This window comes from Aedes aegypti, chromosome 3 (genome assembly GCF_002204515.2).
Source record: "Aedes aegypti strain LVP_AGWG chromosome 3, AaegL5.0 Primary Assembly, whole genome shotgun sequence".
Taxonomy (NCBI): Eukaryota; Metazoa; Arthropoda; class Insecta; order Diptera; family Culicidae; genus Aedes; species Aedes aegypti.
The window spans coordinates 86,023,426-86,045,837 of record NC_035109.1 but is presented as its reverse complement, the minus strand read 5'-3'; the positions used below and the strand labels follow the sequence as shown (position 1 = coordinate 86,045,837).

The 22,412-nt window shown below is 38.5% G+C and overlaps 1 protein-coding gene across 1 annotated transcript in view; it reads right to left on the bottom strand.

Annotated features, from left to right (window-relative positions):
* Positions 1 to 8,557, bottom strand: part of LOC5564275 (dopamine D2-like receptor) — a 754,420-nt gene extending 745,863 nt beyond the window's left edge. Inside the window, 1 exon segment of the mRNA XM_021849536.1 lies at positions 7,454 to 8,557. The gene's annotated coding sequence lies outside the window, so the exon portion shown is untranslated.
* Between the last annotated feature and the right edge of the window lie 13,855 nt (positions 8,558 to 22,412).

The following is a 22,412-nucleotide window of genomic DNA, read 5'->3' as shown; positions in this document are numbered from 1 at the left end:
CCTTTTCATGTCCTGGGATATTTTAAGACGTTCAGACTATCCCGAAGCTCAATTCTCGAAATTTACAGCAGTAGTTGCTTGCGCTAGAAATAATCAGCGATGCCAGATTTCTTTGGAAATCATTCCGTAGACGAAAAGTGATAAGCGGGGGGAGAGATCCCCGCCATTGCAATTCCGTAGATTTCCGTTGGAAAAATCCGTAAATTACCGTAGAATAATGAGAATTTCCGTAGCTTTCTGTAGAAAATATACATTTTCCGTAGAATTATCTTACGGATCCGTAGAAAGGGCTCAATTCCGTAGATCTACGGAAATTTCCGTAGATCTGGCAACGCTGCAAATTATAATATTTTCAACTCAAACGGAATCTATTGACCTCTGAGAATCTCAAAAGCTTTTCCAAACTATCCTGGAGCTCAGAACTTCAAATCTGCCCTTGTAGCAGTGTTTTTTTTCGCTAAATAGAGTTCAGTTATATAATCTACCAGGTTATATAGGGCCCCCATAGCCGAAGCTGTAAAGACGCGGGTATTCATCATGACCATGCTGAGGGTTCCGGGTTTGATTCCCGGTCGGTCCAGGATCTTTTCGTAATGAAAATATTCTTGACTGCCTTGGGCATAGAGTAAAGGATGTCCACGATGAAATTGCCACACACAAAATTGATTCGCAAAATTCGAGTTTTCATCCGATTGCCATCAAAACTTCAGGGATTGAAAAATAACTATTAAACTTCATTTTACCATTTTACTCGTATTTTATTTACAGTCAATACGTAAATGCCCGCTCCTTGGCCTCAACCCCGGCCATGAGATTCTGCACAACCTGTGAATCAACCGTTTTTTGCATGTAAACCCATACTTTCATGGACAACGAAACATATGTGAAGGCCGACTTCACGGCCAAGGATAAGTTCAGCGTTCCGGAGCATATCCGCACTCAGAAGAGGTCCAAATTTGCGAAGAAATTCCTGGTTTGGCAAGCCATCCCAACAATCTTCTGGCCGGACTTGGCCTCATGCCACTACTCCAAGGACGTGCTAAAGTGGTATGCGGATAATAAGGTCAATTTCGTGCCGAAAATGTTCAACCCTTCCAACACTCCGGAGCTCCGTTCCATCGAGAAGTACTGGGCGATTATGAAGCAGCACCTTCTTACACACTTAAATTATTTTGCCGACCTCAGCAAACGGATTGCCGAGAATCCAACAGCTTTGATTTCGGTAAAAAAAAATTGCCGAATTTCGGTAAACTTTTTACCGAAATATCGTTAAACTTTTTACCGAAATATCGTTAAAATTTTACCGAATCTCGGCAAACCAAATTTTTTACCATGATTTCGGCAAACGTTACCGAGATTCGGTAATGGTTTACCGAAATCTCGGTAAAAGTTTTGCCGAGATTCAGCAAATATTTTACCGAGATTCGGCTGTTGGATTCTCGGCAATCCGTTCTACCGAAGTCGATTTCGGAAATTAAGTGAGTAAACGACATAAGGTAGTGAAGACAGTCAAGGAACTGAAGAAAGTATGGGTTCACATGCAAAAAACGGTTGATTCACAGGTTGTGCAGAATCTCATGGCCGGGGTTAAGGCCAAGGAGCGGGCATTTCCGTATGGACTGTTAATGAAATACGAGTAAAATGGTTAAATGAAGTTTAATAGTTATTTCTCAATCCCTTAAAGTTTGATGGCAATCGGATGAAAACTCGAATTTTGCGAATTAATTTAGTGTGTGGCAATTTCATCGTGGACACCCTTTATCTTCGTGCCTGCCACACTGTTGAAATACTCAAAGAACACTAAGCTGAGGAGCAGACTTTGTCCCAGCGGGGACGTAACGCCAAGAAGAAGAAGAAGAAGAAGAAGAAGAAGAAGAAGAAGAAGAAGAAGAATCTACCAGGTTCACTGAACTTTCCGTGTGATCAAATGGCATTAATAAATACTTTTGAGATACTCAGGGTCATCCGCAATGCCCTGCAGCAGTCCCTGAAATCTACAGTCGTAGCCTAGTCCGTAACAGCAGTTGTTTTCGCTTACATAACCAATCGCTATCTGTGAACCTGGGGGTCGGCTCTGGTCGCATGGTTTGCTGCTAGGGTTTGATTAACATCAATAAAGAGGAGTAAATATCAATAGAATGATTCGTTTATAAGGATTCAAATTCATCGTTAAACGCATGTACCATGAGCTTCTCAAGAGTGTTACGTCTGTTTGTCTGTGACAGTACAGTAGTGACGCCTCTACACGGATAGTCGTATTGCACGATTGCAAAAAAGAAGTAGAGCTCGAGATTTGTATGTCGATTACCGGATCTTTTCGTAAAGGAAAGAGTCTTGACTTCCTTGGGCACAGAGTATGGGCGCATGCCTGCGACATATCCATGCAAAAAGGTCATTAGCTGAGAAAGATTTCAGGTAATAAATGTGGAAGTGCTAAACTAACATTAAGCTGAGAAGCCAGCTATTATATTATATTATATTAGATGTTGAAAATAGTATATTTTTACGTGACATAATTTATGGATGCTTCCCAATAGATGTCGCTAATTATGACTGGAAACTTTGTCGAATACACCATGTTTCGGAAGTGCATCGTTTCGTGGTTATTAATTTATTACCACTAAATTCTGACTCTCATCGCGTTGTAGATCTTATGTACTGAACATCCCGACAAGTTAGATAATCTTAAACATTCGGAATGATCTGATAATATTTGCTGAACACTCGGAAGGTTCAGAATATACGGTAGATTACAGTTCATCACCTTGTATGATGAACAAGGTTGTTATTACTAGCATAGACTTCAAGTTATGAACTCAAGAGCAGTTTGGAAGACCTAGCACCTCCCAAAAAAAATATGTGTCTTCATTTCTTGTTATGTTTAGCATTTTTAGCACCAAAACTATTGAAAGGCGTTCAAAAAACTGTATAATAGTTCTTGGAAAAAATCAAAGGGTTAATGGTACGTCATTTGACTCGCAATTCAACCGCAAGGTGGCACTAGTGGGCATAAAACTTTTGCCTTCGTTTTGAAGATATCTCAGGAGCTTGTCCATTTAGAAAGATGACGTCTTCGGTAAAGTTGTTCTGAACCTGAAGGGCTATCATAGTTCGAGCTAGTTGATTTAAAATTTTGCCAGTAGGCGGCGCTAGTGAGCAAGAAACTTTTGTTTTGCAAATATCTCAGGAGGCCGACCACTTATAAAGAAGGCTTCTTCGGCAACGTAGTTTGGTAGCACATGGGCTGTCATTTATTGAGCCAATCTCGAATTTCAAAGCTCAAATAAAGATAGGCTTCGAGCTACTGAACAAATCACAAAGACGTCGTCTTTCCAAGTGGTCGGGCCCCTCAGCCCTTGGTTTATGAATCAACTTTGCCGAAGACGTTATCTTTCTAAGTGGTCAGGATCCTGAGATTTTTCCAAAACAAAACTTTCATGCACACTAGCGTTGCCTGGTGGCAAAATTCCATATCTGAATGTCCATCGCATGTCAGCCCTCAATCTCCTTAACAACTTTACCGAAGTTGGATTTTCTATATTTATTCAAGATCGCGAGGTACTTCTTGTTGAACATGAAAAACCAAGGGTGTAGTAAAATGACAACGCGCGACTACTTGCTTTGCAAAAATACGCGCAACAGCCGAAAGGTTAAGGACTCTTGAAGGACAGTAAAAATAGCCATCAATAACGTCTAGAGGTTTATTGGCTTGGAAGCTCTACCAGAAGCTCAATGCATTCCACAACGGCTTTGTGCCGCAAACTGAAATGTGCAGTTATAAGAATGGCAGCATCTTGACAAACGGACGTAAGCTGATCGAAAGGTGGAAACAGAACTACGATGAACACCTGAATGGCGCAGAGAACACAGGAATAGAATGTCAGGACAGCGAGAATCAATGATTTCGTAAACAAAGCGGACAGGGAAAACCACTTAGCTCCCATTATAGGGAAAGTTAACGATGTCGTAGATTAGCTCAAAACTGACACGGCCGTTGGCCAAGATTAATAACCGAACTCGTCAAGATGGACCTGCTTTCCTGACTGATAGTCAGAATATATGTCATATCTACAAAAAAGGCACCATACTGTAGTGTGATTACCAACGTGCAATCAATATTCTAAACCCACTCTATGATTGATAATTACCTTTCGTTGCCTATCCTTTTATATCAATCGAATTCTTGGGAAGTTATTAAGCGGATCCCATTAATGGCCACTTGACAACTGGCCAGATATTTTCATTCGCTCAGAAGTAATCCTGTTTATGTGTTTTCTTGGATATTGAGGGTGCCTTTGATAACGTGTCTTTTCATGCCATATTGGAAGCCGCACGAAACAATGGGCTACCTACAATGACTACCAATTGGTTTCATCAAATGCTCAAAAACCGACATCTCTTCTCGACATTGCGTCAAGCAGCAATTCGAAAATTGAGTGTTTGCGGATGCCCCCAAGGGGGAGTCTTATCACCACTTTTGTGGAATCTCGTAGCAGATACGCTATTGAGACAACTCAATAGTTGAGGTTTTCCAACTTATGGATTTGCCGACGACTATCCAGTTCTGATGGGGCTAGTTCTGATCTAGAGCTGTGAAATGGTGAGCCGACAACTAGGAAGGAGCGTCCAACATAGCTCTGGTCCTCACAAGTCCCTACCTCGCGCTTCCACGGGTCAAACGATGACAAAGACCGCCAGCTAAGGGTTGCGTATTTAGCTGGCAGTGCAGCCTGGGCACTGTTGTCCTTCTGACATCAGCTAGAGTGAGGAGGTGCGTCTCGAGCGTCTGTCCGCCAAGGAGGTGCGGCTCAAACAGCGTCTGTTCTGGCATCCAGCGACTGAGTATGAAATGCTGTATTATATCAGCTACACCTAAGGTGGCAGCCCCACCATCGTGATGTAGGTATCGCTACCCTGGTAAGGTCTATCGAATGTCTTACCTACCACGAAAAATGGAGAAAGGAGAAATAACCGACCTGGCAACGAAATAAGGACTATAATTCGAAACTCGGTACCTGGAATGTCAGGACGTTAAATGAACCCGGACAAGTGAGCCTTTTGGCTCGTGAATTGCAGAAGGTTGGAGTGAGCGTGGCTGCTATTCAGGAAGTAAGATGGCCTAGAACTGGAGAACGTGGATTCAGGGCGGTGGATCCCGTCGTCAACATAGCTCTCAAATACAACATCTACCATAGTGGCAGCGATAAGGCAGAGCGGGAAACAGTTGAAGCGAGTTATGAGGTGAAAACCGATTAATGAACGAATCTGCATATTGAGGATACGGGGCAAATTCTTCAACTACAGACTGATCAACATCTATGCACCGACAAACGATAAACCCAACGACATGAAGGATGCGTTTTATGATTGTCTCGACAAGACCTAAGGAGAGTGCCCTAAACATGACGTAAAAGTTGTTATCGGGGATGCCAACGCTCAGGTCGGAAGAGAGGATTTTTTCCGCCCAATAATTGATACGGCCTAAGACTAATAACTTTCGCTGCAGCTAAAGGGATGGCCATCAGTAGCACCTACTTTGCACGCAAAGACATCCGAAAGCACACCTGAATGCATCCAAATGGCGAGCTCTGCAACCAAATAGACCACGTTTCGGTGGACGGTCATTATTTCTCGGATGTCATCGATGTGAGGAGCTTAAGAGGCCCAAACATCGACTCTACCGTGGCTAACACAAGAGCGCAGCGACCATTGCGTTTCAATATCAAGCGCTTATCAACAGAAGGTGTAGCAGACGAGTACCGCCGGAAGCTTGATGAGCGGATAAGGGGATACAACGTAGACGACAACCTCAACAATCTGTGGGAGTCTATCCACGGTGCGATGAGCACAGCAGCGCGAGAGGTGATAGGTACTGCTCAGAGACGACCCAGAAACGGTTGGTTTGATGAGGAGTGCCAGAATGTGACGGATGAGAAAAATGTTGCCAGAAACCGGATGTTAGTGTCAGGTACCCGGCAGAATAGAGAGCGGTACAAGGAAGCTAGGGTAGCCGAGAGACGAATTCACCGCTGAAAGAAAAGGCCGTATGAAGAAGACATCATTACTGAGGCGCAAAACAGCATGGAACAAAATGATATGCGGAGATTTTACGAAACTGTCAATGGCGTACGGAGAAAAACTGCGCCGTCTCCAGTCATGTGCAATGACCGCGGAGGTAACTTGCTGACAGACAAAATCTTGGTGGCCGCCAGGTGGGAAGAACACTTCGAGCAATTGTTGAATGGAGAGAACACGAGTGCGTCTGAGAACGTCATCAGCAACGATGGACAAGCTGTAGAGCTCTCGACGCTAGATGAGATTAGAAGATCGTTTAAGCAGTTGAAGAACTGTAAGGCTGCTGGAAAAGACGAGCTCCCGGCCGAAATTTTCAAGCAAGGTAGTGAGCACCCGAGCAGAAGAAAATAACTACTGAATACCAAATTGAGGTATTCCATACCAGACAATTTCCAATACTTACAACCTGAATGAGGTATGAATGAGCCCTGCATAAGAGGTAAAATACCTCAAATAATACCTTATGCATATTCTACAAATACCAAGCTGATAACTAGATCAGGTATTGTAATACCTAAATAATACTTGATGGATTTTCATATAAAAGTGAAATTTTTCAATACCTCCAGCAGTCCTCAATAGCTATCGAATACCAAAATGAAGTATTTTTAATTGTTTTTCAAATATCATTATAATACCAAAATGAGGTATTGACAACTGAATAATACCTAATTATGGTATGATACCAAAATATGGTATGCATAAGTTATTGGGGAGTTATTTGTTCCTTCTCGGGCAGCTGTACGAAATACTGCACCGTATTCTGTTAAGGATATGGGAGGAAGAAGAATTGCCTGCTGGCTGGCTGGAGGGCCTCATCTGCCCTCTCTATAAGAAGAGCCACAGATTGGAGTGCGCCAAATATTGAGGAATAACCCTCCTCATTTCGGCGTACAAAATAATGTCGCGTGTTCTGTTCAACAGATTGAGACCGCTGGAGGAGTCGTTCGTCGGCGAATACCAAGCTGGTTTTCGTGAGGGCCGAGCAGTACAGGGCAATAATGAAGCGGGAACTTCGGAAGAGCAATAAGACAGTCAAAGACGAGAAGGACATGTTAAGAAAATGGGGAAAAAAAACTGAGAAACTGGTACCGGATGACACTGTAAAGACTTTGATGGAGGGCATCAAGCGAAAATGCCTTCAATTTTACACTCAAGGCTGCATCGATTAACTTTTCTTTTGATTTTTGAAGTAAATATATGTATGAAACTACCCTCAAATTTTGGTTCGATTCTAAACATTATAAGAAAATTGGCATGAAATTTTCGGTGTCGCAATAATTTCGTGTTCGCCCTTTAAATAACCGAGATAAGAAAAACTTTATAGAGTTTGTTATTATACTCTTTTCATACAGAAAAATAGTATAAAATCAATTACCTGAGTTCATTTCACATATGTCGGAATTTTTTCAGCTAACAACCACACTTATCATGAATTATTCTTGTTTCAGGCTAGAACTGAATTACTATCATGCTCCACTTCCTCCCGGTGGAGTTAATCTTCACCACGCATCACATCAACTCAAAAGGGCGTGTCCGTTTTCGGAGGTCCACAAAAACCACACTCGCTCAAAAATGCAAACAAATCACCCGAAAAATTAAAATCAACCGAACTCTGCAATTCGCCCGTTTAACCTCCGGTAAACGTGTACATACTGGTGTGCCCCCCTTGGGTCCGATTATACCAAAAAAAGGTAATTACTGCCCCCCCTGCCCGTAACCGGATTATTACGCAATCAAATCTTCACTCGCACCGGAAAAGGTTCGCTCCACCATCAGCTTCAGCCTGCTTCTGGATTCCGGTTCTGGACGAACATAGCAGCTTTGGGTTCTGCTCCAGGGAGTCCCATCACCACCCGTAGCCGATAATTAATTATTGATTGCGTTGAATTTTTCATTTCGGCAGCTGCACGTTCTTCCGGGGACGCCCCTTCCCATGTTCCCATCCACCGAGGTCTAGGTGAGGAAAACGAGCCAAATATTTCACATTCTACAGCGAGTCCCGATTCCGGGGCTTTGGTGGAGCATTAATTATACTGCTGCTGGCTGCGCTTGTGACGAAAAGCGTTGAGGGGGGCATTAATTCACTGGCAAGGCAGTTGCGTAGATATATTGGTGGGGGGAAGGTCACCCGAGGAACGGAAATGGTCTATGCCGGAAACCACCACTCGAGTGGCATACTTAATCTTATTATTTCGGCAAATTATTTCTGCTATTTTTGTTGCGTGCTCTTGCTCCGCTCGTCCGATAATGATGTCGAGGGCCGAGTTTCAGTGAGATTGTCTTCCCAGGGTTTTTGTTTGTGGGCCACTCATGTGCGCAGTGGCGTAGCTTTGTAATTGAATTAATTTTACTTGGGTGATGGGCACAGAGGTGCAGCTGAGCGGAAGAATGTTCCAACTGCAGTGTGCGCGTGCAATCCAGCACGAGGTGGGCTTTTTTATTATTTTAATTCAGGAATCCGGATCAATTTCATGGTGCAATGCCTGGAATGATGAGAAAATAAGGTTAATCAGTACAATGTATGCAATGTGGAGTTGGGATGTAATCATTGGAGGAATGTATTGGAATCAACAATAGGCTCGTGAAAGTGAATGCATGAGGATCAACTTACTGTTCGTAGGAGTATATTTCTCCTTAAAAATCTGATGTTTCTGAATGTTAAGTTCAGTTTTCTTAATTTTCATTTTCAGCTCTCGATTTGTGCATATTGAGTATGGTAAGCTTATCATAAGCCTCATTCATTGAATTCTTTGCAATTTCGATTGCTCTGGTAGCAACTACGAATTGTACGGTCATGCATATGCTCTTGCTCTCATTTCACAGGTAGCAGGTAGGATGGCCCAGTGAAATCAAGAAAATGTATCATCTGCTGCAGAATCAACCAAGGTAAAATTTCCATATCGAAATTGTGGTTAAATCCTTACTAATTATCGGTAATCTGTTGTTGTTAATCGGGATTATAATTCAATTACATTAGAAGTCACCTGATGGCAAAAACATTCGTAGACTAAAATTGCTGAAAATCTGATCCAATTTTATGATGTTCGCAATTATGAAATCCAATCCAACCCCTCGCAGCTACCCGATGTCCATTGTAGCAGCGAACAAAACCAATTTCCGCAACAATTTCCTCAAACTTCATCGGATAGGAGAGAATTTCCCTGCATCATCCATACTTCCATCTACCTCATCTAATCGTATTCATCTAGCTTTAAACATCCCGGTTGCCGCATTCCTCCTTCTCTCCCCCTCCTGGCACACATAATGCGGTATCCCAAGGCATTCCACCGTCCCACACATAAATACTCATAAACAGCATAATGCGATGTGTACACAACGCCTTCGCTTTGCATCCTCCCAACTCCCTCCCAATTCGAGTGAAAGCTCTAGCTGCTCTTCCCCATCCCATCAGTCAGTCAGCCAGCCGGCGGACGGTTCGTTCTATTGCTCGTCCTGCAACTTGGCTCTGTGTATGTTCGGTGGGGTACGGTACCTACTTTGGCAAGAGTCTATCACCCGGTGGCGACGCATGTAACGGTAATGTGCGACGCAGGCAGGTGAACCTGAGCTTAATGTTGTTTTTCTGTTTTTTCTTTCAGTTTGCCTCGTCTGCATACGCAAACACATTGCGTCCCACCAAGGGAGATTGTGGTGCAAAATGGGGTTTGTAGATGTGTTTTTCATTTATTTTCCAATTCCTCTGTCAAACCTTCGAACCAATCGTTCCGTTAACTCCATCCCAGGGGATTTTTTTTTTATTTCCGTACAAAGTGGGCCGACGGGTCTCAGATTTTCATGAAACTTTTTCCATAGGCAGGGCTCATCAATATATGAATAAAAAAAAATTGAGAAAAATTCAGGGTCGCTTATTTTCCCGGAAAACTCAGTTGGATTTTTTTTGTTTTCCTCTGACACTACTTACTTTGAAAAATCATAACTCAAGAACGAAGCATCGTAGAAACAAGAGTATTTTATTATGAAAATGAAAGCAAATTATTAAGCAAATCTCAGGAACAAAAAAAATACTGGAAAAAGTTTTTCACAAAATCTTCCACCGCTGAGAAAAGCCGGAAAAACTATGCTTCAACTCGTGGAAAATTTTCAAAAAAATATTTATGAGAACATAATTTCATAAGTTTTAATCGCTGAAATTTTTGAAATGTACTTTTTTTTCGTTTTTGAGTTATGGCCAATTTTGTAAAAATGTGCAAATGTGCCATTTTGAGCCTTTTCTTTGAAAAATCATAACTCAAGAAAGAAGCATCGTAGAAACAAACAGTTTTATGAAAATGAAAGCAAATTTTCTCAGGAATAAAAAAAAATCAGAGAGGGTTGTGTACAAGATTCGACCGCATGACGTTAACTACGGCCCGCGGAGTGATTTTGAATATTGGAGTTGTGCGGCCCGCATCTTGTGATTTCAGAAGTTGAAAAGATATCTTCTGTAATATCTGGCAAACGTTTCTCTGTAGTAAATCATTCGATAATTTTCCAGATTTTCTCTTCCTTATGCTTTAAGCAAGAAACGAAGGAAAACAATTTCAATTTATTATTTCTTTGCTTGTTTGATAACCCAAAGTTTCTTCAAGTCTGATATCATCGTTTCTTTAAAACACCAAAGTTCTAGTAGCGCAGTTTTCAAAGTTCACGTAACAAAAAGATTTTCCAAGTATTTCTATTTTAATTCTAAAATAACGCTGAAGTCATAGTTTTTATACGGCTAAGATGTTTTTTCGTCTATGGAGGTTAATTGTTGACATTATTCTAATATTACAATTATTGTTAAAAATGTTTATAATATTGAAAGTTTATCAAACCCATCCTCATCTTTAAAGAAATAATCCATCCGCCTTATCTCTTGAATCGGTATTAAATTAATTATGATCATGATGTTCCACTTTCGGAAATCCTATAATTTTATCTTTGCACGAAGGATGAACTCTTGAGAATCTAGGGACATCAGTGTTATTTGGAAAAATGATTGAAACCGCTAGTAACTGCCAGACATAATAGGCACGCAAATTCCAGAAATCACCTGCCGACCCCTAAAACAAGATGTGACACCTGGCTTCTTATTAGTTTTCTTCTTCTCTTGTATGATCCTTGTGTTGCCAGAAAACTGGTACAAATCATTGAACATTGAAAAAGAGAGAGAAAAAAAATCTGAACACAGAAGGTGCTGAAGCTATCGTACAATAATCATTGCTGATAACGCTGTCTGACTGACCAATCAGAGGCTGATTCATTTTGGCACGAAATTTAAGTAAGTGTTGTCGAGTCTCGTTTCAAAACAACCCCAATCGATACCCATTCAAGTTGATTAAAAAATGTCAAAAAACTCGATTGAATGAGTCGTGCCAAGCGAATTTTTTGGTCGAAACTAATTCTAATTGAGTCGTTTTGGTCGAACTTATATGTTTACATCTAGTGGCCCGCGTCGTGTTTTAAGAGCAAAGGGGTGGCCCGCAGAACCAGTTAGGCTGAGGACCACTGCTTTAGTCAAACTCTAACATAATATCGTAACGGTCGCAACATTATAGATTTTCAATTGACACCCAGTATATTGCCGTATGACGTAGTTAACATCAAAAGAAGAATGAGCGAAGAAGCAGAAATTGGTCTGTTTTTATAGTGTGCTTCCCAACCCACGTGTTTGGTAGCGTAAGAAAGGGGGCGACATTTTTACAATTTTCGACAGTCTATATCTATAGTCAAAAATCAAAAATTTTCTTAATATGAGTAAAATGTGGTATAAATTCCCGACCAATTGGTGGTAAAATATTGAAAATCTACCGATAAATGGCTGAGTTAATAGTATTCAAAATCTTACATAATTTCGTGACGGTCACAACATTTTAGATTTTCAATTGACACCTAGTATATTGCCGTAAGACGTAGTTAACGTCAAAATCCAAAAATGTGCGCTACATGTTTCCACATGCATGTTATTCTTATCATGACAACCAAATTATAAATAAATATATTATCAGCAGTCACAACAGAGCCACTTCGAAGCTCTCTTATAGGGAAAGTGTACCAGTTATAGCCATAGTGGTTCCATATGTTTGGCCATATGTGAAATATCGAAATATTTCTCATTTTCAATATCTTTGAATGTTTTAACATCAAGATATATCTTGAATCTATCTACTACCTATAACACACTAAACTTATCAAAATTAGAAGACGTTCAAGCAATCACTTATGGCGAAATAGGGACCCACTATGTCCATAACTGGTACACTTACCCTATAAGTGGTTTACCAAATTGCTTATTATTAGAATTAAGGAAAACTGTTCGAAACAACTCTTTAATCGAAAAATTGGCCCTGAAAAGGGCCATTTTATTATCACATTATTAGACTTTTCCGTACGTGATAGAAACGAGGATGTTACTACCCCGTCGGAAAACCCTCCTGTCGATACTTACAAACTTCGTTTGCAAGTATTTCCTCCTCCTGCGTTGGCGTGCCTTTTTCTTGATCATAGAAAGATTTCTACGATCAAAGGTCATGCATTTCTTTGTGGCGACACCTTCTGGTTTCGTCATCTCGAGCGCTTCAAATGAAAATGATGGCAAACAGCTGATGTCTGTATCTTTTATACCCCCAGAATATAGACTTAAGCTCCTCCCCTTCTAGAATTTATCATAGACATCATGAAACAAGATTATTTTTGCTGCTGTGAAAAAGAAGAATTTGCATCTTGTGATTTTAGGCAAATTTGTATCTTGGCTTTGGCAATGATGGTGAATCACAATGGAAATTGGGAAACATGCGTTCAAATATTACGTACCACAACCTCAAAAAGGGGAACCAAAGCTGGCAAATTTTGCGTTACGTAATATTTGAATCATTCCTTAACAATAGAAAATATATTGCATCCCAACGGCACTGCAGCAGCGTCCTCGGAAACATCCTCAAATTGACAATTATTCGTAATTCGTTTTATTCCTCAAATTGACAATTATTCGTAATAAATCAATTATTGTATGCTGCTATGAGATGAATTAAGAAATTATAGCAAGTATGTGGTAAGCACATTAGGGAATATTACACAATTAACTCTTTAAAACACATTTGTTGGCTCTGAAAAGGGCCGATTGAATTGTTGAATTTGCGTAACACGGACACATTTTGACGGCGCACTGGTTGCAATCTTCCTCGCCCGATGAGATTTGCGGTGCGGATGACGATGTGAGCTTCAACAAGCGGCTTTGGTCGATTTTCTTCAGCCATCTCGTACAAACTTACCTTTGCGCCCTGATTCCTGCAGCGCGAGTCCATTAGGAAATCTTGAGCGATTTCACAATCCGGACGCTGGTGTTTTGCCGCCGCTTGATGATCAACAGCTTGCCTCTGGTAGCGAGGAGCTGACGGCGTACTGGTTGAAATCCTCCTCGCCCGATGAGGTTTGCGGTGGCGATGACGATGGGCGGTTCAACAAGCGGCTTCAGTCGCGGCGGCGTGTTGTTGTTCCATTCGCGTTCCATTGAAAACTGAGCTGAGAATGCGAAAGGCACTCGAGACTTGCTCGCCGACCATGTGCACAGTCTGACGGCAAAAATAAGAATGAGCGAAGAAGCAGGAATCGGTCTGCTTTTATAGTGCGAAGCGGAAAGCAAAAGAAGCGTGGAAACATTTGAGGAAATTGTTGTATACATTTCCGACCGATTGGTGGGAAAATACTGAAAATCTATCGATAAATGACTGAGTTATTAGCATTCAAAATCTTACATAATTTCGTGACGGTCGCAAAATATTAGATTTTCAATTGACACCCAGTATATTGCCGTAAGGCGTAGTTTACGTCAAAAAATATTAACCGGAAACAGTTTTCCACAAAATTTTCCACCGTTGAGAAAATTCGTAAAGAAAAACCGGAAAAAACTATGTTCCAATTAGTGGAAATCTTTCAAAAGTATATTTTTGAGAAGGTAATTTAATAAGCTTTAATCGCTGAATATTTTGAAATGTACTTTTTTTCGTTTTTGAGTTGTGGCCAATTTTGTGGAAAATGACCATATAAGCCTTTTCTTTGAAAACCCATATTTCAATCGAAGCATCGGGAAAACAAAGATTTTTTATCAAAGCAATTGCAAATTTTCTAAAACATCCGAAAAAAAGATATGGGATTGGTTTCAATGAAGTATAAGTCGGAATAGATGATATTTTTAATGAAAAATTACACCGCCAAGAAAAAAGTGAAAAAAACTGTTTCTGCCTCAATTTTTCATTACACTGAAAAGGGATTCTTTCTTTTCTATGGAACAAATAAGATTATAATTATTTTTTTCAATTTTATTTATTCAATTATTCAGTATATAACTTACATTTTTATTTTAATACTATCTATTTTTTCAACCGGGAAGATTGTCTTTGGTTGCTAACACCAGAAGGTTTTAGTTTCTTTGTATTATTAAGAACAGAGCATGCTGTATTTTCTTGGTTTTCATGTGCATCTGAGAATTCACTAGCAAAAATGATTCGTTCGTCTTTTGGTATAAATGAATTAAAATTGTTTGTTCCATGAATTGGAACAAGGTTAGAAAATCTTTCCTGAAGAAATTTTTCAGCCTCTGAATAGTCATTTTCAGTTGCATAGATAAATTCCCAATCTTTTTCAAATTGGTCCTTCACCTTTTGCGACACAGTCCAGTCGAAAAATTGTTTGGCGTTATTAATTTCTGCTGACTTTTTAATACTAGCATCTCTAGCCATTCGCCTAATGTCAAATTTCAAAAATGTATGCAACCATGAAAATGATTTTAAAATTAAAGCAGAATAACACTTTTTCCCAACCTCACATGGAAAACGTCCTTGTGATAGTATGAGGCAGAAACAGTTTTTTTTCGTTGTTCTTAGCGGTGTAATTTTTCATGAAAAATATCATCCATTCCGACTTATACTTCATTAAAACCAATCCCACATCTTTTTATCAGATGTTTTAGAAAATTTTTAATTGCTCTGATAAAAAATCTTTGTTTTTCCGATGCTTCGAATGAAATATGGGTTTTCAAAGAAAAGGCTTATATGGTCATTTTCCACAAAATTGGCCATTACTCAAAAACGAAAAATAAGTACATTTCAAAAATTTCAGCGATTGAAGCTTATGAAATTACCTTCTCAAAAATATATTTTTGAAAAAATTACACTAAATGGAACATAGTTTTACCGGCTTTTCTTTACGAATTTTCTCAACGCTGGAAAATGTTGTGGAAAACTGTTTCCAGTTAATATTTTTTTTTATTCCTGAGAAAATTTGCTTTCATTTTCATAAAAAAAACATTGTATCTACTATGCTTCTTTGCTTTTTTATGGTTCTTCAAAAAAAAGACTCAAAATGGCACATTTTCACATATTTTTCAAAATTGGCCATAACTCAAAAACGAAACAAATACCATTTTAAAAATTGCAGCAATTAAAGCTTATGAAATTATCTTCTCAAAAATAATTTTTTGGAAATTTTCCACGAGTTGGAGCATAGTTTTTCCGGCTTTTCTTTACGAATTTTCTCAACGGTGAAAAATTTTGTGAAAACTTTTTCCGGTTAATATTTTTTTCTATTCCAGAGAAAATTTGCTTTCATTTTCATAAAAAACTTTGTTTATACGATGCTTCGTTCTTGAGTTATGATTTTTCAAAGTAAGTATTGTCAGAGGAAAACAAAAAAATTCCAACTGAGTTTTCCGGGAAAAAAAGCGACCCTGAATTTTTCTCATTTTTTTTACTCATTTATTGATGAGCCCTGCCTGTGGAAAAAGTTTCATGAAAATCTGAGACCCTTCGGCTAACTTTGTACGCAAATAAAAAAAATCCCCGAAATTATTCTAAAATTTTAAGTTTATTTTTTGTTTTTGAAGAACTCACAGAGATATTTTCATTGAAAAGTCTTTTGAGAGCCATGGTGGTTATTCCTGCATGAGATTCCTAAATAGTTCAGAAATAATTTGTTAGTTTACCCCTTAAGACTGAATAATTCGAATCAATATTGTATCGTTTAAAGAATTTGTAGAAAACCCCTGGTGGAAATCCAATAAGATTATTCATTGATAAAATTCTAAGCGAACCCTTAGGAGTTCAATTTGAAATCCTTAAACAAAATATTAGGCTGATACAAATATTAATTTTCTTTTATGTCACCCCCCCCTTCGAAAATCCGAAAATTTTGAAGGGGAGAAAAAAAAAGATTCATCATTTTTTTGACATCAGTTAGGTTTTTTCAATTTACAAAGTAAAAAACAAGTAAAATAATGATCCAGAGGATGATTAAAAACAGTTTAACAACTATCATTAAAAATAAAAATTTCGAAAAAAGAACTTTTTTTTCATTTTTATTTTTTTGTTCCTTATTTATTTTTATCCCCCCCCTCGTACCTTCCAAAAGGTCTCGGACATAAAAGAAATTTAATATTTGTATCAGCCTTATTTCTGGAAAAAAATTTTACACGTTTTTTTTTATTTCGGGGTTATTTAAAACATTATTTGGGGAATATTAACTAAACTCGATGCGATACTTCAAGCAAAAAATTCTGCAGAAATTTCAGGAAAGACTTACAAAGGTTTTGAAGGATAATTTTTTTATGAGAGCCTTTAAAAATTATTCAAGAAATTTGTATGGCTGCTTCACCTTATAGGAAAATTCTTGGGGTAATTCGTGGGAAAAATGATTGATTTAACGCTCCTTCATCTTCTTTTTAAAATTTTGTAATAAATCCGAAATGAATTTAGAAATATTTGTTAGTTATGGGTTTCGAACGAAAGTTTATTTAGTGATTTCTAAAATAATATCAGAAGAGGCTTCTGTAACCTATATAAAGTGCAATCGTTGGAAAATCGCTAGAAATAGTAAATTACTTCAGATTCAATAAGTCATCTCGTAAATAATAGAATATAACAGACAGACCAAAATGAGTTTTTTTTAATGAAAACTTGTTGGCATATGCTAAGAAAAATTATTCTTAAAATCTAGTAGAAATTCTTATAGAAATTGAAAAAAAACAGCAAAAGTTGGAGCAAAAGTTCGAGTGGGGTAAGAGTTTCTTTTTAAGATTTCTAGCTCAATTCAAAACAAAACTTATAAATGTCATGGTAGCTCGAGTGCTATTCAAGTAAGAGACTTTCACTCCAAACATCATAAAAATCGATTGAGATTCTATTTGTTGTTCTACTCTATTTGTTGTTTTTCGACGTGAAAATTGTAATTTTTGGTCAAACTTGCATTGCATGGAACCAATTGAAGATAAAATCTTTATCAATATTTTATGTAAGGGCGTTTCTAGGCCTATCATAAGGTTGCTTTGAGGTGTATTAGTTTTTGCATAAATGCTTGGAAACAATTTTTGGCCCATAGCGGGGTGAAAGTTCGACCCATGTATAAACTTACGGAAAAAATTGCAAATTGCGTAAAATCCACATCTTCTTCTTCTTTCTGGCGTTACGTCCCCACTGGGACAGAGCCTGCTTCTCAGCTTAGTGTTCTTATGAGCACTTCCACAGTTATTAACTGAGAGCTTACTATGCCAATGACCATTTTTGCATGCGTATATCGTGTGGCAGGTACGATGATACTCTATGCCCTGGGGAGTCGAGAAAATTTCCAACCCGAAAAGATCCTCGACCGATGGGATTCGAACCCACGACCCTCAGCTTGGTCTTGCTGAATAGCTGCGCGTTTACCGCTACGGCTATCTGGGCCCCTCCACATATTATCTTCAAATGTAGCTAAATTTGTCTGATTTGGGCAATTTTTTGATGAAAATTGAGTGTTTTTTTTTCGGCAAACTTAAGTTTACGGCTGGAGTTATGTATGCCTGTCATAAACAGATCGATATTTTGTGTTTTAGGCAGCGAACTTTTGCCCCACACTAGATTCGAGCTCTTGCCTCACCGGTGGGGCAAAAGCTCGTTTAAGGTAATCAGTTTTGAAACTGTTCTAACTAAAAATGGGTAAATATTTTGACATAAGTTTGTTCAGCAAAATTATAGCCAATATGTTGAAGGTTCACTGTATGGTATTTGTTTTGTTTCAACTGCTATTGTTTTCCTGGTTACTTTGATTATACCACTAATGTCGAAGTTTGGCCCCATCTTACTCTATCGGAAGAATCCTTTGATAAATCCGATTGTTCTTAAACAAATTTTCAATATGTTGAAGAAATATTGATGAGAATTTAGTGATGCACTTATGAGAGAATGTTAGTTAATTATTATCGAGTAATTAAAAAAACACGGTCCAGGAGAATTTGATATTTTTTTTTTAAGTAATTCCTGATTCCCGATAGAACGTGTGGAAATATTTTTCAACCTTCCTTCAGGTGCAATTCAGCAAAACTTAAAGACTGTGCTTGGATTCCATCAGTAATCTATGAAAGCAATTGGGATATAATTTCCAGAGAGATCTCTAGATTTCTGGACAAATTCCAGGAATAATCTCAAAAATAAATTCGGAAATTATTCGTAAATTTCACGGATGATTTTCTTCCGTTTGAACCGATTTCCTTGCATTTTTTTAACATTTTCTGCAAAATCTATTGAAAACACTTCTGGGAAAATCTAAAACTACTCCGGGTGAAGTCCCTTAAAAATAATGTTAAAAAAGTGTATGGAAGAATTCCATGAATATCATCAAATGAATCCATACTACTTTTGAGATTGTTTTCCAGGAATAGAATAGAAAATAATTTTTTTTTTTTTCTAAATGAAGTTTTTGCAAAACTTTCAGAAGATATTTTAAAAGAAATGACATTGAAAAAAATCTTGATCAAATGTCGTGAAATTTCTGTAAGCATTTTTTTTTTGTTTGTTTGTTGGGGCGTACAACCACTGCGTCTATTGAGTTGAACTTTTTGGGTTATACCCCTGTTTGCTATTCGCATATCGAAGGTTAATCACCATTTATCAAGTGAACAGCCAAAGATGCGTCTTTTCTCAGTTAGGTAAAATTGTAGAATTACCTTATGAATGTAAAATTGAGTTTATGAATCCAACAAGCTTCACATGATTTGCAGTCCAAATTTCTCTAGGTTGCAAGCTATTTCGAAATCTTTAATAAGTTTTAAAAACTGATTCTGAAATTATTTCTTTAAATCTGGTGTCTTTGAAATTATATTTTAAAAACCAGCTGGTGGTTTTCTGTAGCTATATCTGGAATAGTTTGTTGGAAAATCACTGATATAATCCTGCAAAAAACTTCTTGAACTTACTAGAAGTACTATAGAAAAATATATCAAATCTAACAAAAACAGGGTGGGAATGTTAGTGTTTAGCGATTGTTGCATCTAAAGACCGAGAATACCTTTGCCTCTCCAAAATCATCACGGAGAAAATGTTTACTGGTGAAAGAGAAAAAAACTTGTCGGTGATGCGATCCTTAAACAAGGAAGAAAAACACGATTCTTACTCAAAACTAGTTTTGCATTTTTGTCTCGTGGTGAAAAATGTGGTGAAATTGCTAGAGCATGGAACGAGCTCACAAAGCACACGATAAATAGGGTAACGACTGTTTATTTCGTTCTTAGACACTAACAGTTGGCGCCAGCGGCAAAAAGTACAGACAACAACCTTTCGAACATTCAGTTTCTCTCACTGGCCGCTGAGCGGCGACACTGATGTTTGTATTTTACTAACTGATCGCGCTACTCTGGATTCTCAAATTTTTCAAACTTCCAACACAAGTGCATGGAAGAATGATAGTCGAGAACTGTTAAAACGTATGAAAAAAAATGAAAAACGTGAATAACAAGCAATAAGGAAACTGGATCGAAAAAGTAGTGATTAGAAATCAAGCGTAATGTGCAACAACAGTAAGAGGGCGAAAAACAACATAGTAGCAGGGGTGGGTGTAAAGAATTCTATTTGAAGAGATCAGAAAAATATCTTCGTAAGAAGTTTCAAAATTTTTTTGGCATAACTTTATTATATGCTCCTCACTGACAGACCGGAAAAAATACAGGAACGTAAATTCGGTTTCAAGCATGACAGAGTTCTCCACAATATTCTCTACATATAGAAGTCTACACAGAAATCTCTTCCCAGCTCATTACTGCATATTTGTAACATTCGACAAAAATAGGCATTGAGTAAATGTAATACCAAGTGCACATTTTATGGCATTGCATCTACGTTACGTGGCTTATGTATAATCTCCATGACTGTTATTCGGTTACAATTTTCATTGTGACAAAACAACTTTGTATTTTTTTTTTTCGATTTTTTTCAAAATAATCTCACAGATTTCAGTAAAGAGATTGGAAGTGTTTAGCATTTGAACTCTCCACGGTATTTATTCGAAATTGTCACAAATGCCGAATGTGACAAATATGCAGTTATGAGCAGTACTTAGGTTCAAAAATAGATATTCAAAACTGAATTTAAACTTAATAGGGTAAAACACAAGCGCATGGAAGAATGGTCGTCGAGAAATTAAATTCATCGTCGAGAAAGTAAATTACTTGCAATTTAAAAAATGGATCAAAAAAGTAGTGATTAGAAATCAAGCGTAATGTGAATACAACACTTTTTGTGATTAGTTCATGTTCCATGGCACTATCTTTGGTTCAGGATTTCGTTTTTACTACAACTGAAAAAGAGCCATCAATTGAACATTCAGTTTTGAATATCGCTTTATTGATTCTGAAGATATGTAAAAACTGAAACCATAAGCTTTTGGCAAATTCTTAATCACGAGAAGTGATGCTAAGCGAATGAACGTCTGATCAAAATTTGGTTGGAATTTGTAATAGTTGACTAAATGTTTGTACTTTTTGTGATCCCTTTGTGTATTTAACTACCTAAATTTTCTTTACAGTTTTACTGAAATCACGACAAACCAGCAATCTCACCCCACGTTCCCCACCCGACTGAACACACATAATCTCATACACTTCCATTGCCCTTCCACAGTTGTCGACGTGTCCTCATCAGCAGCCGAGCTTCCCATCGACAGTCAGCGTTGGGCTCAAATTTCCCTCTCTTCTTCGCCTGGGAGGTCGTAGAGCATTATGGCACCTCGCTGGGGCTGATTGTACCAGTAGTCGGCCGTAGGTATCGTTCCGTTGTCCCTTGATTTCCCTTTCAAAGAAACACCGGCAGTGTTTGTCGTTTGTGCTTTGCTCGTCTCGGCTCGGCTCCCGGCTTCCTGGAGGAGGAAGCAGGTGTGCAACAAGAGCGGAATGAACAAACAACCGCATGCAAGCTTTTGTTTCACAGTTAGACTTTGCTGCTACCGACGACCGGTAGGCAGTGATGCCAGTTAGGTGACCCTCGATTTCGTTGATTTGACTTACAAGACACATGAATCATTATGAAGAAGAAAAGTTTTATGTATTTTTCTTAATAAAATTTATCCAAATTATATTCAAAAAGTAAAATAGGTTTGTGTTAGATTTGTAATGAAAATTTCTAATCAAGGGCTAAAAAGATGCAGAGCAATATTAATAACTGATATATATGCTGGATACACATAGCTGTTTTCTGGATTTTTTTTAGAAAAAATTTCTAAAGAAATTCTTCGTAGAAATATTCTTAGACGAAATGTCTTACATAATTTTGTGTTAATGGGTAGAATTTTTCTTGCAAATTACCTGAAAGCTATATATTGGTAGGCCTGGCCGCCCCGCCGACCAGGCAAACCTCTGCAGTTGTGGGTTTGCGGGATTGCGGAAAAGCCTCCAAGAGGAGACCATTGCGAGGAGCGGAAGCGAAGGCAGTGATAAATAGACACAAGATGCGTTTATTTTTTGGGTCGATGGTAGCCGCCGTTTGTCCTTGTAGGCTGTCGTCATTGAACACTGTCTACTACTTTTGGGCGCAAGGACAGGAAGTGGGCTATAGGCAGGCACCGGTGGTAGACAGACTCATTGAACCACGTCAGTTGCAGCACCAACAACGGTAACCTTGAACCAGCCAAAGGCACTGCTGTTTTACGCTTATTCTTCTTCTGCTTCTTGGCATAACGTCCTAACTGGGACAGAGCCTGCTTCGCAGCTTAGTGTTATAAGAGCCCTTTCAGTTATTAACTGAGTGGTTTTTTAATTAAAGTTTCCATTTTCGCATTCGTATATCGTGTGGAAGGCACGATGATACTCATAGATCAGGGAAGTGAAGGACATTTCAGTTACAAATATCTTATACCGATCGAGAATCGAACCTAGACGCCTTCAACATGGCATTGCTTTGTAGCCGCGTATATTACCACTAGGCTAAGGAAGGCTGTTTCACGCGTCTCGATTAGATCTACCCGAGGGTGGGATTTTGCGTCGAAATAGGTGAATCAAGTAAAATGAGGCTGGTATTTGCTCGAGTAGCGGTATCAGGTGTGCAAGTAATAACAAA